The sequence below is a fragment of the Podarcis cretensis genome, assembly GCF_951804945.1.
Source record: "Podarcis cretensis genome assembly, chromosome: 11".
Lineage (NCBI taxonomy): Eukaryota > Metazoa > Chordata > Lepidosauria > Squamata > Lacertidae > Podarcis > Podarcis cretensis.
In genome coordinates this window covers 56,671,854-56,687,120 of record NC_137180.1, presented here as the reverse complement: position 1 = coordinate 56,687,120, position 15,267 = coordinate 56,671,854, and the positions used below count along the sequence as shown (strand labels likewise).

Genomic DNA, 15,267 nt, shown 5'->3' with positions numbered 1-15,267 from the left:
TTGCCACTTACTTAGATTACTTTTAAAAGGGGGTTAAATGAATTGGAGGATGTGCATCAATGGTTAAAGTCATAAGAATTATATGCAAATTCCAGGCCCTGGGTCCTTCAGATCCTGTTTACAGACTTTCCACAAGAGTGAAACAGGATGCTGGCCAAGCTGGATTCAGCGTTGAATCCTCATGTTCTCGACCAGTCTTCCTTCAGTGCCTTCTAGTCATTTTTGACTACAAATCCCATCAACCCCAGTCACCGTGGTCACATAGCTGAAGGGCAACAAGTTGGGAAAAGACTGGTTTTAAAATTTATCCACCTACTTGGTCTGTTAAACATCTAATGAAAACTGAAAGTTCCTGTCATGACAGTAAACTAATCAGCTTTAAAATGAACCAAAAAAAAAAAAGGTACCACAGCAATTACTCATTTCTATTAAAAACACTTGAGGCGCTGATCAGTGTTACATATTCCAACAGCCAGCAATGGAATACAAAGCAGAAATAGCAAGACCACAGATATTGCATATCCACCAATAACCCAAGAAGACTAAAAGGTCTTTAATGCTGTCTCACATTTACAGCCATATTTTTTCATTATTTGAGCTAAGGGCACTGTGCATGGGGGTTACCCTATTTTTCTCTCTTATCCTTACACAACAACCATCTGAGTTACATTAGGCTGAGAGTGTGACCCAGTGTGATGGAGTGTGAAGTCAGGTAACCACGAGCAAGGAGAACTGGAATTCATGTTCCGTAGCCCAACTCCAGCACCAAAAGTTAGAAAGTAAAATTTGGTATCTTGGGAAATAAGGGAAGCACACAGAAAGGTTTGGAGAACATCTCAAATGGAATAAGAAACTTCATGCTGTAGGATGGATAACAAGAGATGAATAGAAGGAGCCCTTGACCACATGGGCATTCTACCAGCGTAAGTCGCATTTCCTCCTTGCTGAATATAGTGCCGGAGCATTCTCTTTTAGCAGACTCAGCAGCTCAGAAATACCCTTCAGCTGCTAAGCAGAGACAAAATTATTCGATCATTCAAGCTGCCAGAACATGAGGGCTCTCAACTCCGAAGAGCAAATAGAACATATATTGGATTACTATAGACCAGTGTTTCCCAACCTCCTTCCTTTTGACCGTGGCCCCCTTTCAACCTTGTTTCCTTCCCGTGGCCCCCCACGCTGTCCTACTGGTAGAAAGGTAGCTATTTAAATGTTTTGTTTGGAAATAGAACATTTTTTATCTGTAAATTTTATAATGTATACAAAATACAATTACATAAAATGATATTTTATGTAATATTGTTGAAGCAGGAAAACATAGAATCATAGAGCTGGAAGGGATCCAAATGGTCATCTTTCTAGTGCAACCCCCTGCAATGTAGAAAACTCAGCTAAAGCATCCATGACAGATGGCCATCCAACCTCTGCTTAGAAACCTCCAAGGAAGGAGAGTCCAGAACCTCCCAAGGGAGTGCCATCTTCTATGTATTACAAAAACTAGACACTTATTTGACCCCAGTTATTTGACACCTAATAAAATTGCCTCTTTCCACATAGGTACCAACCTGAAGGCAATCCAAAATTCACTGAGGAGGCCCTTTTGTTTGTACCAGCACCAAATAAAGTCCAGGCTGCAAGACTCACAACAGGACTTCTCAGTGGTGGAACCCTGATTGTGAATTCCTCTCCTTCCCCAACTTTAGGCAGGCACTGACAACAGTTAGTTTTTGGCACCAGGACTTTTGAACTTTGAATACTGGAGAAGGACAGATAGAGGAATGTTAGATACAGAATTAAATTCTGAATGTTAGCTGATAATTTTTTTCAATATACCATTTTATGTAGTTTTATATGTTGAGACCTGACCTACAATGCAATTTTCCAAATAAATAAAATTAAAATTAACACCCGAAGGGTCACAGGTTAGCTACCTCTGGCTTATACAATAAAGCAAATATAATTTCTGATGTACTTCAAAGCTGGCCTTAAACTGTCATGCAGATCTGCAGACCACAGCCACAAAATGTAGAAAGAGAAGGGTATAAATAGAAAGTAGCATAAAAAGGGAACTGGTTTCACTAGTGCTCTCAAAGCGTTCAAACTGCCTTTGTTATAATAGTCACAATGTACGTCAAAAAGAGAAACCATTTGTTCACTTTTACTTCTTGGTCATTTATGGGGCAGAACGACATTCTTATCAAGTATCTATAAACCAGAACAAACCAACAACTGAAGTCAACAACTTGCATCATCAATCCACAGACTTCAAATAATATTATTTTAACTTTTAGGCACCTCAATTTCTTGTAGTCGACCAGAGATCACAAATACCACAACTACTTTCTACTTCATGGAACAACTAATCCTATCTCATGACTTGCAGCAATTCAGTTTAACAGGTCAACAATTACAAATATTCTAACAAAGTAAGCTTTGGTATTGTCCTGTGGATTTAGAATAGAAGTAATTAAATCCAATTTGGAAAGCAGAATTTACAGCTCACTTAGCAAGTCAAACCCCTAAAGGGATGCTTCCAATTACAGAATTTACATGCATGGTCCAATAAGGTAATACAATGTACATCTGAAAACCCTTAAATTGTTTAAACAATAGCCCAGTGTACAAAACCTGGTATAAACTTTTCTGCATTCATCTACAGCAGGCATAGGCAAACTCGGCCCTCTAGATGTTTTGGGACTACAACTCCCATCATCCCTAGGTAACAGGACCAGTGGTCAGCGATGATGGGAATTGTAGTCTCAAAACATCTGGAGGGCTGAGTTTGCCTATGCGTGATTTACAGGCACTGTTCACATGATTAAAGGACAATACTTGATCCAGATGCCACTTTTCCAGAAATAAGAGAGGTAACCTAGACATGGTTGTAGATTCAGATACTGCCATTAAGGTTTTTTTAAAAAAAATAATAGTAATAATAATAATAATAATAATAATAATAATAATTTTATTGTTTATACCTTACCCATCTGGCTGGTTTCCCTAGCCATCCTGGGCAGCTTACAGCACATATAAAAACATAGTAAAATTGTATCATAATTATTATATCATTCACCAACAGTGTAACAATAAAACTTATGCCTTTTCACGTTTAGCCAACAGAATATCCACTTACACTACACTGTATTATCAATTTCAGAATACTATCGCCACTTTGTGTCTATTTCCCATACTTCTCAGTACCTCTTATCAGGATGGCCATTAACCAGTTATCTCAGAAGTGGGGAAACAAAGCAAACTAGGAGTGAAATAGTGGGGGAAACAGAAGCAGACAAGTCGCAGCTGGTGTGCTCAAGTCACTTCTCAGTGGTAATAAGAGAGGGGAAGGTTAGGGTGCATATCATAATTGGAAACTTGGCTCAAAATAATGAGCATCACTCTAAGGTGCAAGTGGTCAGCATTCTATAACTCCAGACACTCACACTGTAAAGAAACTATATTTTTGGTATTGCAAGATCATTTGTATGCAAACCTCTTACAGTTTAAAAGACTTTTTTCTCTGTGAACCAGAGTGCTATAATAAAGAGTTTGTTAGTTTTTTAAAGAGCACAGACCATGCTATTCACAGGGCAATAGATGGCCCCACTCGCCTATCCACATTTATTCCTCACTCTCCTCCCTTCAGCAAGAATGACAATTCACAGGCACTGCTGCATCCTATCCACTTTCCACACTATTAACACATCCTGGCCCCTTGGTGTGACAATACACAAGAGGATGCCCCCCCCCCCAATCATCACAAGGCTCAAATGTTCATTGCCATTTGCAAGAAGGGTGAGAGTTTTCACCACTGAAATTCAGTATTTATCAACTGTTGCTAAGATGGCAGCCCAACACAGCCTCCATCTTCCTCCAAACCCCTCAAATAACTGGGATAGAGAGGCCTGCTACATATACTTGTAGTCACAGGACAGGCTGGCAAAAGAGCCCTGGATCAGCTCAGTAAGGCCCAGAGTCCATAACAGGGATAGCTAACTTGGTGTTCTGCAACTGTTGCTGGATTATCAACTCTCTTCGTAACTGCTTATTCCTCATGCTGGGTGGGTAGATGGGAATTACATCTGCAAGTCACCACACCAGCTAACCTCAACGCACAGCAAGTCTGACATTTTGCACTACATTTCTGTTGTCTACAGTGCCTACATCTAAGAACGCATGTAAAGAGAATGGCCATAAGAGATATACAGTGCCGTCATACCTTGGATCTCAAACGCCTTGCGAGTCGAACGTTTTGGTTCCCAAACTCCACAAACCCAGACGTGAGTGTTCCGGTTTGTGAACATTCTTTGGAACCCGAACGTCCAGCGGGGCTTCTATTTAAGTACTGAGCTACTGAAAGACCATAACTCTTAATCCTTGTAGAAGTCACGTGAATTAGGGGCCATCACTACATCCCGTGGTACGGAACTCAAGAATTTAATAATGAAATGTGTGAAAAAGTGCTTCCTTTAGTTTGCCCTAAAACTAATTCAAATCAATCTCCTTGATAATCTGAAGTTCTAGTATTATGTGAGGGGGCGGCCTAAGTGTGTGAACACTTAACACTGTAGGTTATGAACACACCTTGCTGTCTGCTGCAATTGTGAAACTACACTAAACACATGATTAAAGCAGTTATCAGGTGCTCAGGGATGTCATTACTCACAATGAAGTGAGGAAGCCTCATTTAACATGGCAAGGACAACCACCACCTCCTCTAGACTCTACACCGCACAAGTTGCACAGATGTTCTGTCCTTCCAAAAGAAAATGTGACAAAATATCCCCCTTCAAAAGCCCAACTCTACTCAGATTACAAGTTTGCTTAGTGAGATCCTGTTTTACTGCTTCCCTTCTTCTCAGAGTGATCCATCTAGTAGATCAGAACAGTCTGAACTTCTATACAGCCTCTTTGCAGCCAAGTGAATACTTACAGCAACATAAATTGCACCTTATGTGATGTAAGGAGCTTTCATCTCAAAAAAGTGCATCCATATGCATAAGCAATTACTTGATATGCTATAGATAAGGGATAAGCAGGTGGCAACAGCTCAGATGGGGCAGAATATTGTTTTTAGCCTTCTCCTTTCCTACCCCACTTGACAGCCACCCCTTCAGGCAGGAAATGAAAGGAGAGGTCTCATTTCCTGCTTCAAGTAGTGTCTACCAGGTGTGAAGCCACGCCTCTGCCATAGCATTTGACAAGGTCCAACCACCATATTAACATAATTTCGTTGAGGAAACAGCATAGGTTGAGCCAGGCAAAAATTAGTTCAAGCTAATCTGCCAGTGGGAGATCCAGATTCTCTTCATCCGAAATCTGGGACTGGGTGGCAGTGATGGGCATCACAACAAAGCTTTGGATCACCAAAGAGCTTAACTGGGCAAAATCAGCTTTGCAAGTGAAGAACTTTGCCATTCTTGCCTTGGGCTGTGTTTCCCAACAAGAGATAGCCACAACAAATGCCCCCTTGTTACTGGTGATGTATCAATGACAATCAAATTGCTACTGTGTCAGGGCAACAGCCACTCCCTTGATTTATTTGTAACTGTACACAGTGCCAACTTTTCGGGGGGGGGGGGGGGAGAAAACGTACCATCACTATTTGTTTAATACCTCTAGCGTTTGGCTACGTTACTAAACTACCAAAGTCAGAAATGCCAATATTCCTACCAAAATACACTTTGATACTTGACAATGTGAACTATGTGAACTATGCTAATAGTGGACTAGTGGCAAATATGCACCACAGTAACTACCTATACAGATTGTTCAGTATTGTGCCTAAATGCACCATAGATGCAGACAGTAATGCTCAATTACTGGTTTTTTGTCCTTGGAAATACAACATATTTAAAGGAATGTGGACAATCTCACTGTACCAGTAAGAACAAACTATTGTCTTTTAATGGTTCTCTCTCATTTAGAACCAAATAATCTCTTCTAATAGTACTGACTATATGCATGGGTTTGTAATATCTTAAGAATTTCACATTGAAATTCACATTGAAGCAGCTCTCTGGATAGACAACTGCCATCTGAGGAATTTAAGAGTACTGGTAAGATTGCAAATTTAGGCTTCCCATCAAGTGCAGAGTAAGAAGTCTAGTCTAATAACCTCCTCTTTCCACAGCACTTTTTAAAATACACAGGTGTCAAATACTGAAGTGAGAGTCATTTTAGCTAAGCTCTTGCGAGTAACTGCTTGGAGGAGGTGCAAATTCACACATGCCCCCTTCTCTGACATTATACTGCTCAGCCAAATAGGACTCTCACATGAGCATTTACTTGTGAGAGTGAGTCAGTGAAGATGAAACTTGCAAAAGTCTAGGTAGCTCAGTATTTCTCTTGAATCAAGATAGGCAGAAGATATCTCTGTAGTTAGAACAAAATTAAGCACAAGAATTGTTTTCCCCATATTATTTTACTAAATCCATTATTTGCTAATGAAGAGAGCAGTAATCAGCTCCTTAGGCTGCAAGCTCTGACCCAATCCATTTGTAAAAGCATCAAATACGAACATGCAGTATAATCCTTTTGGCACTCATAAAGACATCCTGAAAAAACATTTCCAACAATCCTGAATACAATCAATCTAAACTAATAAGTGAACATAGGCATATAGATTGAAATTAGAATCTTACACATTTTGACAGCTAAGTAAGAGCACCCCAAAATTTAAACAGAACACCTGACTCCTGCAACTCAGGATTAGGTAGCGTGCTGACACCTGGTCTCAATTCCCAAATTAACAACAGATTAAAAACAGATTCTCCTCATGGCCTGGGGCAAGTCTACTAAGGCTTCAACTATCAGCAGTGTACCTTAACAGGGTTATTGCAAGGTCAAGCAAGCATTTGTCAAATACTTTTAATGTGTGAAATACTATTTTAAAAACATTATCCTGCCCTTCAGAGTGCACAAAGCCAATACTCTTGTGAGAACAGAAATTTCCAGAGGAAATTATGAAAATTTACAGACTGGGGGGAAAGCAGTTCACCTCATCTTCAGACAATGCTGTCTTGCAAATACACCTAGGAAAGTTAGAAAGATTTATTAGCCCACATTGCCTAATAGGCCTAGGTAGTCCATTTTTATGCATGTTGGCTCAAAGTCGATCTCACCAAGTTCAGTACTTCCAACTTAACTAATGTAAAGCTTCACAGCTTAGTGAGTACTTGTAACAAGACAAATAGCAACTTACAAACAACATTAAGGCAACCTTGTAAAACCACAATACATCCCCTGCTTTTTGCTATTAGAACTCATTTTAAACAACAGAGGATTTTCAAAAGATTACTTCCACTCCATTGCAAGTCATTCAGTTCTTTTGTACGTCCCTCACTCCTTTGCCCAGCATGCCTATTTAAATTACATTCTTTCAAACAGATGTTTGCTGCTTGCCACATGAGTGCATAACATGTTCACAACCTTGATCACAGCAGGTGCTCATAAGTGAGTTTTTCTAATACATGCACTTCTGTATTTTATTTACTGGATTTATTTATATCCTGCCCTTCACGACACAGCAATTCCAAGGCAGGTTACAGTAAAAGTAAAACCACAACAGCCGTTAAATAACAAATAAAAATTTATAATTCACAGCACATAATACTCAAGCTGTTCCTGCAACAATACACGGCCGCAACCTCACCTCTAATCTCATACTTAGTATGATAATCAAGACTTTGTACTGCACAAGGCAGACAAATTACTCTGGAGCACAACTTAGCTCAACAGAAATGCACTTCAAGTACATTACCGTTTACAATCAGAATCAGCCTTTCCTGTATTACAAGAACAAATCTAACCCACTCAGCAGTAAGTTAGCCTGAAGAAACTCACTTGTGTATGACCCAGCAGCCTTGACAAGAATACCAACAATTCCCAGAAGCCTCCCATGTTGACTGTCATGGCATACAGTGCTGCGCATCCCAGTCCTAATCTTTTACACATCAAATCATGTACACTGCCTTTTACAATATGGTGTGCCTGCAGATGTGACCAGAACCTATATTGTTGGTTCACTAACACACCTTGTTTCAGAAAGCCTCAGCTTTCAATTTAACAACATACAATTAGTGCAAATGGCAAAGTGCTCAACTTCTGTGTTTGCAGAATGTATAAATACTTGTCCTAATCTTATTTTTAATGGAACCCTGGAGATAAAAGCCCTAGAACTCATTTTCTCTATTTAGGAAGAGATGTTAGAAATACAGTTCTCAGTCTTATTGCTTGTTTGCTAGAAGGGTGCAGGGAACAGAGAAACACCAACATTAAGATTTTTAGGACAGTCCTTTCTTATTTTGCACATTTCCTTCCTAATATTGCTGCTTTTTGTAGCACAAGTTTGAAGTAAATACTTTATTCTCAGCTGCTTCTCTACTAATAAGAATTCTGGGAGGGGGAATTTCACCTTTTTCACCCCCACGACTGCTAAAAAAATGTTGATGGGCTTTTGCTGACTCTTCCCACCATCCCTCCACTCCAACAACAGAAAGTGTACACAGCAATCCTTGGCACACTGAGAAGTCAATCTGTGCAACCTTTTAAAATACGCACATGGTTGTAAGGAAACACAGAATTCTGCAGCCGCTTGAATTTGCTTGCCTCATACCCAACTAACAGCATCTAAGGAAGAGAGATAAAGAATAAGTGGGTAATCCTAACCATGTTTACTCAGAGGTAAACCCCATCAACTTGCGGCGGAACTGACTCCTTAGTAACTGCGCCTAGGGCTGTAATCCTTTCATGCACACATTACTCAGGGGGTGGGGAGGGGAAAGCCTGAAGTCGCAACAGGGGCTTACTTCCGAGCAAACACGCCTTCCGAGGTCGGCGCTCGCACAAACTCCCCGCGTCCACCAACTCCCAGGCACGTCCGCTCAGCTGCTGCTGCTTCTGCTGCTTTGCTTTGTTTTCGAAGTGGTGGGGCTCGGGGACTTGTTAACCCCGCTCCTCCGGAAAGTTAAAAGCACACAAACACCCCCCCCCCGCCCCTCACTTGAGGACCCCCGGCGGGTGCTGGCTCCGAAGCGCACGCGCGCAACGGGGGAGGGAGCGGAGAGAGAAGGGGCGGCGATCCCACGCGCGTTTCCCACCTTGGGAGTAATGAAAAAGAGAGTGTGTGTGGGGTGGGGGGGGAGCTGACTGAATAGAAGGGGGTGCGTGTGGCCTGGCTGGCTTCCTTCCTACTAAGCTTGGTCAGAGGAGGGGGGGGCGCAGAGTACCAGCAAACAATCCTCCTCCCTTAAAAAGCCCCCCCCCCGCGAGCAAGAAGGAAAGTGGGGTCTTTTGAGGGGCTGGGTGGCAACACCATCACCTTCCTCCTCCTCCTCCCCTCCCCCACCCACCCGGAGGAGGCCTCCCCTCCCCCCGCCGCAGCACCGCCTACTCCCACCACAACAAAGCGAGGGAGCCACCCCCCTCGCGCAGCCCAGGCCGCGGGGCCTAGGCCGCTGGGCGCCCCCCGCACGCCCTTCCGGGACCCCCGGCCTGGGCGCCCGCTCCCCTCCCGCCGCCCCTCGCCCCGCGTCCCCCTCAGAGACCAACCTCCTCGCCCCCCGAGCTGCGCCTCTGCCACCCTCGCTCCTTCTCTCGCTGGCAGGCCCCTCTCCCTCTTCTCAGCACCCCCCCCCCCTCACCGCGAGCTCGCCGCTCCGCGCCTGCTATTGGCTGCCGGGAAGAGGCCCCTCCCGCGGCGCACCTCATTGGCCGCCGCCGCCGCCCGTCCGGGGGAAGCCGCGGCGCCGAGTGGGTAAGGAGGGACGGGAGGGGAGGGGTTTCGAGCGGCCACGCCTACTCCTCCTCAGCCCCTCCTCCTCTCCCGCTCTCTCTTGCTGCCTCAGCTCTCATTGGAAAAGCGGCGAGTGGAGGCGCCGGCCAATCGCCTCGCACGCAGGGCGCGCGGCGTCGGAGGGGAGGCGGGAGGGGAGGGAGAGGCGCCGCCCTCGCTAGGGACGGGAGGCGCCGGCGCATTGGTCCAGGCGGGTGTCAGTTTGGCCCTCCCGCCTGTTGTCGGGCTGCCTCCCCGTATTCTCAATATTTGGGGGTTGGTTGCGCCAAGGCGGGTGGGGGGTGGGAGAAATTGGGTTGAGCTGCAAACGCACTAGAGGTGGAGGGAAAGGAGGTCGGCGCGAACTCCTCCGCCAGATGCGCTTCGTAACCTTCCGCGCGGGAATTGTCTCTCTCTCAGCGGGAAATAGGCCCCGAGCTCCGCCACGTCCTAATAGCAGCAGAGTAAAACAACACAGTTACATACAGTTTCTCAGCTCACCTTAATAAAAATAAAGACATATTTTAAACACAGTATGCCACAAAACAATCCGTTCCCGCCTCCCTCAGCCTGGCTCTGCACATGCCCAACATCACACCTGTGTGTGAGGTAAAATTTCAGAGACTGCACAGAATTAGGCCTTCAGAACAAAATATGGTTTAGGGGTGTAGCTGAGGGAATGAACTGTGTTTTTTTGTGAAGGGAAACTTGGCCGTTGAAGAACCATTTCTGTAATAATCGGCAATGTGCAGGCAGGTCTGCCAAAGTGTGGATGGAGGCAGATGAAGAAGCGCCCTCAAAATTTATTGCTTAGGGGATGTTGTCAATGGAATAATGCAGGGCCGGGAAGCTCTGGCCCTCCGGACATTGTTGGGGCTCCCAGCACTCTTCTGCCTCAGCCAGCATCCCCCAAATGGTCCAAGTCGAGCTGGAGCTGAAGTCCAACAACATCTGGACATCTACAGGTTTCCCACCGAAGGGAGGGAGACAACAGCAGTCATGGAGATCAAGTGTGCGGCCTAGCTCAAAGGTCTCTCAAAATTAAACTTCAGGTCAAAAGAACAGAAGAGAAGTCTGATGGATTTGGTCCAACATCCCGTTTTCAAAATGGCAAGTGGCCAACCTAAGCCCTGCATCCGTTCTCAAGATGACCAATGGCCAACCTAGCTTTGAATCTTGTTATGTACTGAGTTGAATAGGATCCAAACTGCAGCAGTCTGATTGGTCCTAGAACAATAGGATCCGAAACCTTGCGACTCTGAGTATATTTCAAATCTGTTCTCAAAATGGCCAGTGGGCATGACCTGTATGTCAGTATTCTGGCCAGTTATCAGCACAACACAGTGTGAAATTAGGGGACAGGAGATGTATTTGGCTGTGATCCTTCATATTCACTCACTTTCTAAAAGATGTGTTTTTCAAAGATGGCACCCTTCAAAGATGAAGCACTCTGTACTCTTGAGGAGCCAGAATTTCTGAAAAAACTGGCAGTGTCATTGCCATAATTTGGCCCATAAAGGGCTAAACTATCTCTGATGATAACCATTCAAAAAGGGAATGGCTGAATAAACATCACAAGTCTTTTGCTCCTTGGGATTGCCAATGCCTTAACTGGCCCCTAGGTACAGTCTTTAACACCAGCTTGATCTACAACAATTCACGGGTGATAATGTACCAGCAAAAAGTGCTTCCAGCTGCATACAGTTTTTATCAAGTCCTTATACCTTTGTAAAGTTCTAATTCCTCAGGAAATAGATTATTTTTATGCTGAGCTTCAGTGAGATAGTTGCTAGGTAGAACTATTCTGATTTGTTCAGGGATAACAGAAATCCCCCTGTTGCAAAATAAACCTTATCTGAGTACCAAGGAGATCTTTATCAAGAACTGGACAAATGAACAGTCCTCCCACTCCTCTGTCAGCAACCCAAGAAGAGTTAGCTATTCTGTGCATGCCGTATTGCTATTATGGGGACTTAATGCACGTTTTATATGTATCTGGCCTTATTGGTGATTGAACTATTTCGTTCAATCCTCGCCCCTCCTGGTAAGCAACAGCAACTCAACTGCTGAGAAGCTAGGGTAGCAACCAAATTTGGAATACTGTGTACGGTTCTGGTTGCCTCATCTCAAAAAGGATATTGCAGAGTTGGAAAAGGTTCAGGAAAGGGCAACCAAAATGATGGGGGAAACTGAGCAACTCTTGCCAGGAAAGCTTGCAGCATTTGGTAGAGGTGACATGATAATTTATAAAATTATGCATGGGATGGAGAAAGTGTAGAGAGAGAAGTTTTTCTCCCCCTCTCATAACACTAGACCTCGTGGACATCCAATGAAGCTGAATGTTGGAAGGTTCAGAAGACAGGCAAACTAATGCCATTGTACTGGAAGAAGCAAAGATGATGAGTGTCGAAGCAATGATTCTTCAACGTCAACTTTGTTGCACTGGTCATGTTGTGCGGATGCCTGATTATCGTCTTCAAAGCAACTACTCTATTCCGAACTTAAAATGGAAAGTGTAATGCTGGTGGTCAACAAAAGACGTTCAAAGACTCTCAAGGTTTAAAAATGTAGTATAAACACTGACAACTGGTGTTTGGAGAACAGCCTTTACCAAAGGTGTTGTGGACTTTGAAGATGCTCAAACTCGGGACGAAAGGAAGAAACGCGCTAAGAGGAAGGCATGCTTGGTAAACCTTCACGTGATCAACTCCTGCCGAGAAACCTATGTTCCCACTGTGGAAGGACGTGTTGGATCCAGAATTGGCCTCCACAGTCTCTTATGGACTCACTTTTAAAACCGTGTTTATGGAAGACAATCTTACTCGGTCACGAGTGATTGCAGAAGAAGAAGAAGAAGATGATGATGATGATGATGACTAGGGGACTTGCTCCCACACGAGGCAACAGTGATGGCCACCAACTTGGATGGCTTTAAAAGAGGGTTGAATGAATTCATGGAGGAGAGAGAGAAATCGGTGGCTATTAGCCACAACGGCTAACGGTGTTTATGGAAGACCATCTTACTCGGCTACGAGTGATCGCCAAAGAAGAAGAAGAAGCTCTGCCTTCGCAACCAGTAATGCAGAGGCAGAAATTCTTCTGAATAATAGTTGCTGGAAACTCCATGAGGAGAGAGTACTCATGCTCAGGTCCCGCTTGCAGGTTTCCCACGGGCATCTACTTGGCCACTGTGAGAACAGGATGCTGGACTAGGTGGGCCACTGGCCTGATCCAGCAAACCTTCCTTCTGTTGTTATAAAATTGCAAGGATCTCTTTCTGCTCTTGAAAGGAAGCATACACTGGGCATCAGCGAACACAAGCAGCTCTGCCTTAATTGTTATAAAATCTGCAAAATGCAGTCATGTTTCAAATTTACAAAACAAATACCTGGACCTCGAGGGTGATAGCTGATGGGGGGGGGGGAGCAGACAAAAGTCAGCCTGTCCCTGGGATGCAAATTGGAGAAGGGGAGTGTGATCTATAGGTCAGACGCTTACTAATTCCTAATGGCTTACTAATGGTCACTTTAGAAGGAATGTATTTGAGGTCTTTCTCAGGGCTCAGCTGAACAGTTAATTCATGACTGATCTCGTTATGATTTAAATCTGCCACAATCTCACTGTGTATCTGTCTCTTCCCCTAGCACATAACACTTTGTGGCTTTTTTTCCTTTCTTTCTTTTCCCAGAAGGTGAGGTAGTTTCCTAGAGACTTCACAGGCTATTTATAATATCTTTTGCCCTTATGTTTCATGTAAATATATGCAGATCTTAGAACAGCTCTTTGCTTAACCTTGAGACTGAGCTGAGAGAAGCATCAAAGTTGCCTTTGTATAGAAATGGCCTTTTCCTCTAGAGCACTATTCTTCAACCTTTGGTCTGCAGAAGCTGTTAGACTACAACTCGACTCGTCCCTGAGCATTGGCAAAGATAACTGAAGATGATGGAAGGTGAGATAAAATGTAATAAATTAACAAGCAAAACAGACATTTCTGATTATTATTGCTATGATACTACACAGCCGGGACCTAATTGTCAGATCAATGTACTGACCTTGCACATTGCGCAACCCGGGTCCTACGTGCTAATTTAAAAAGTGTTTCCTCCAAAGATTACTTCACCATCTTTCACATCTGTGTCTAAAGTCTGGTTCCATTGACTCACCTTTACAGACGTTACGATTTAAAAGACACACCTGCATTTTAATTCCAAAAGGCTTTTAAAAAAGAAAAGAATTGTTGGAAGGCTGAATTGCATTTTTTTTTTTAAAGCTGTCTTCCTTTTGTTATATTTAAATTGCTGCTGGCTTTAAAACATTTTTAAAAATTATATATGTTGTCTAAATTTGTTGTTCTATTATAGATAATCTCAGACATTTTATAGAGAAGGAGCAAACAAGCTTTATGGATCAATAAATCATACCTCACTTTATGCATCAGGCTACATACATCTGCCTACATGAGCTTATGCCATAATAAATTTGTTAAGTCTTTAAGGTGCCACAAGCCTCTTTATTCTTTGTTTTTGTTTTTATTATACATCTTTTCTTCTCTACAAAGAACTTGCTCTTTCCCAGTGTGTAAACCCAGATTCTGTGCAAGTTAAGGTTGAATATGATGGTTGTGAATGTATTTGTCTCACTTGTAAACTTGCATAATGATTTCTCTCGGGCTGCTTCCAGACTGTGGCAAATTCAGGTTGCAGAATTATAGCAGATTGGGAGGTCTTGCACAGCAAACCGGCTTCCCCCAAAGATTTGACTTTTTGCAATGAGCTATGGTCTCATCCCACTTCCCAGCAAGTACAAAGCATACAGGAGCCCCCTTCTACCCATGGATCTCCTTAGCTGGATTGGAGTGCAGATGGGATTCCTCTCCCGGCCCAGCCCTGACAATGGACCTGTCTTAACATTGCTTCATTCTTAAATTTACACTCAACCTTTCAAGGGTGGTCTTGGGTGGCCACCAAGGCAGTTGTACCTGATGGAGTCTGAACCTTGGCAGATGTTTCACGATGGCAGGTGCAGAGCTGGCCCTCATGCTTACACCCACACCCCTCCTGTGAAAACAACAATGTCCAAAGCATCACACAACTTAAGCCAATCCTTTCTGCATGTTTTTGGGCCACCCCAAACCATATTTATAAAGTCATAATGCTGGAAGAGAGCAGGGGAAGTAATAGGAAACCAAGGGTTCTTTGGAAGTCATGTGAGCCCAATTAAGTGCATGCAATAATCTTGGGCTTAGTTTGATTAACCCTGATCTCACCTTTATTATTTTCTCATTTATCTCTTCAATAGGATGAAGTTAATACTCATCACAATATCTGAATGACACAGACAGGAAGATAAGAATAAGCCAATTTACTGTACGATCAGTCAGTTATAGCAATACAGTCTGCTTCCGATTTATACTATGTAAAAAAAGGGCTAGGGCTAATTAAGCATATGTTTGTGCAGATTAGGGCCTAAATGAGATTTTCTACACCATCTGTGCA

The 15,267-nt window shown here is 43.4% G+C and overlaps 1 protein-coding gene and 1 long non-coding RNA gene across 6 annotated transcripts in view; one reads left to right on the top strand and one right to left on the bottom strand.

The window, feature by feature from the left end:
- SMAD2 (SMAD family member 2) overlaps positions 1-9,655 on the bottom strand; it is a 38,939-nt gene extending 29,284 nt beyond the window's left edge. For 2 of the 5 annotated variants that reach the window (XM_079994968.1, XM_079994972.1), the window contains exon 1: positions 9,550-9,655. The gene's annotated coding sequence lies outside the window, so the exon portion shown is untranslated. Of the gene's footprint in view, positions 1-1,565; positions 1,757-8,559; positions 8,629-8,807; positions 8,974-9,549 lie in introns of those variants that run through there. The other 3 variants (XM_079994969.1, XM_079994971.1, XM_079994970.1) reach the window with 3 other exon arrangements.
- Positions 9,656-10,082: 427 nt separating this feature from the next.
- On the top strand, positions 10,083-15,267 carry LOC307226430. Its single transcript, XR_013843411.1, has 3 exons — positions 10,083-10,381; positions 13,540-13,721; positions 15,071-15,267. It is a non-coding gene; the product is annotated as an uncharacterized lncRNA (long non-coding RNA).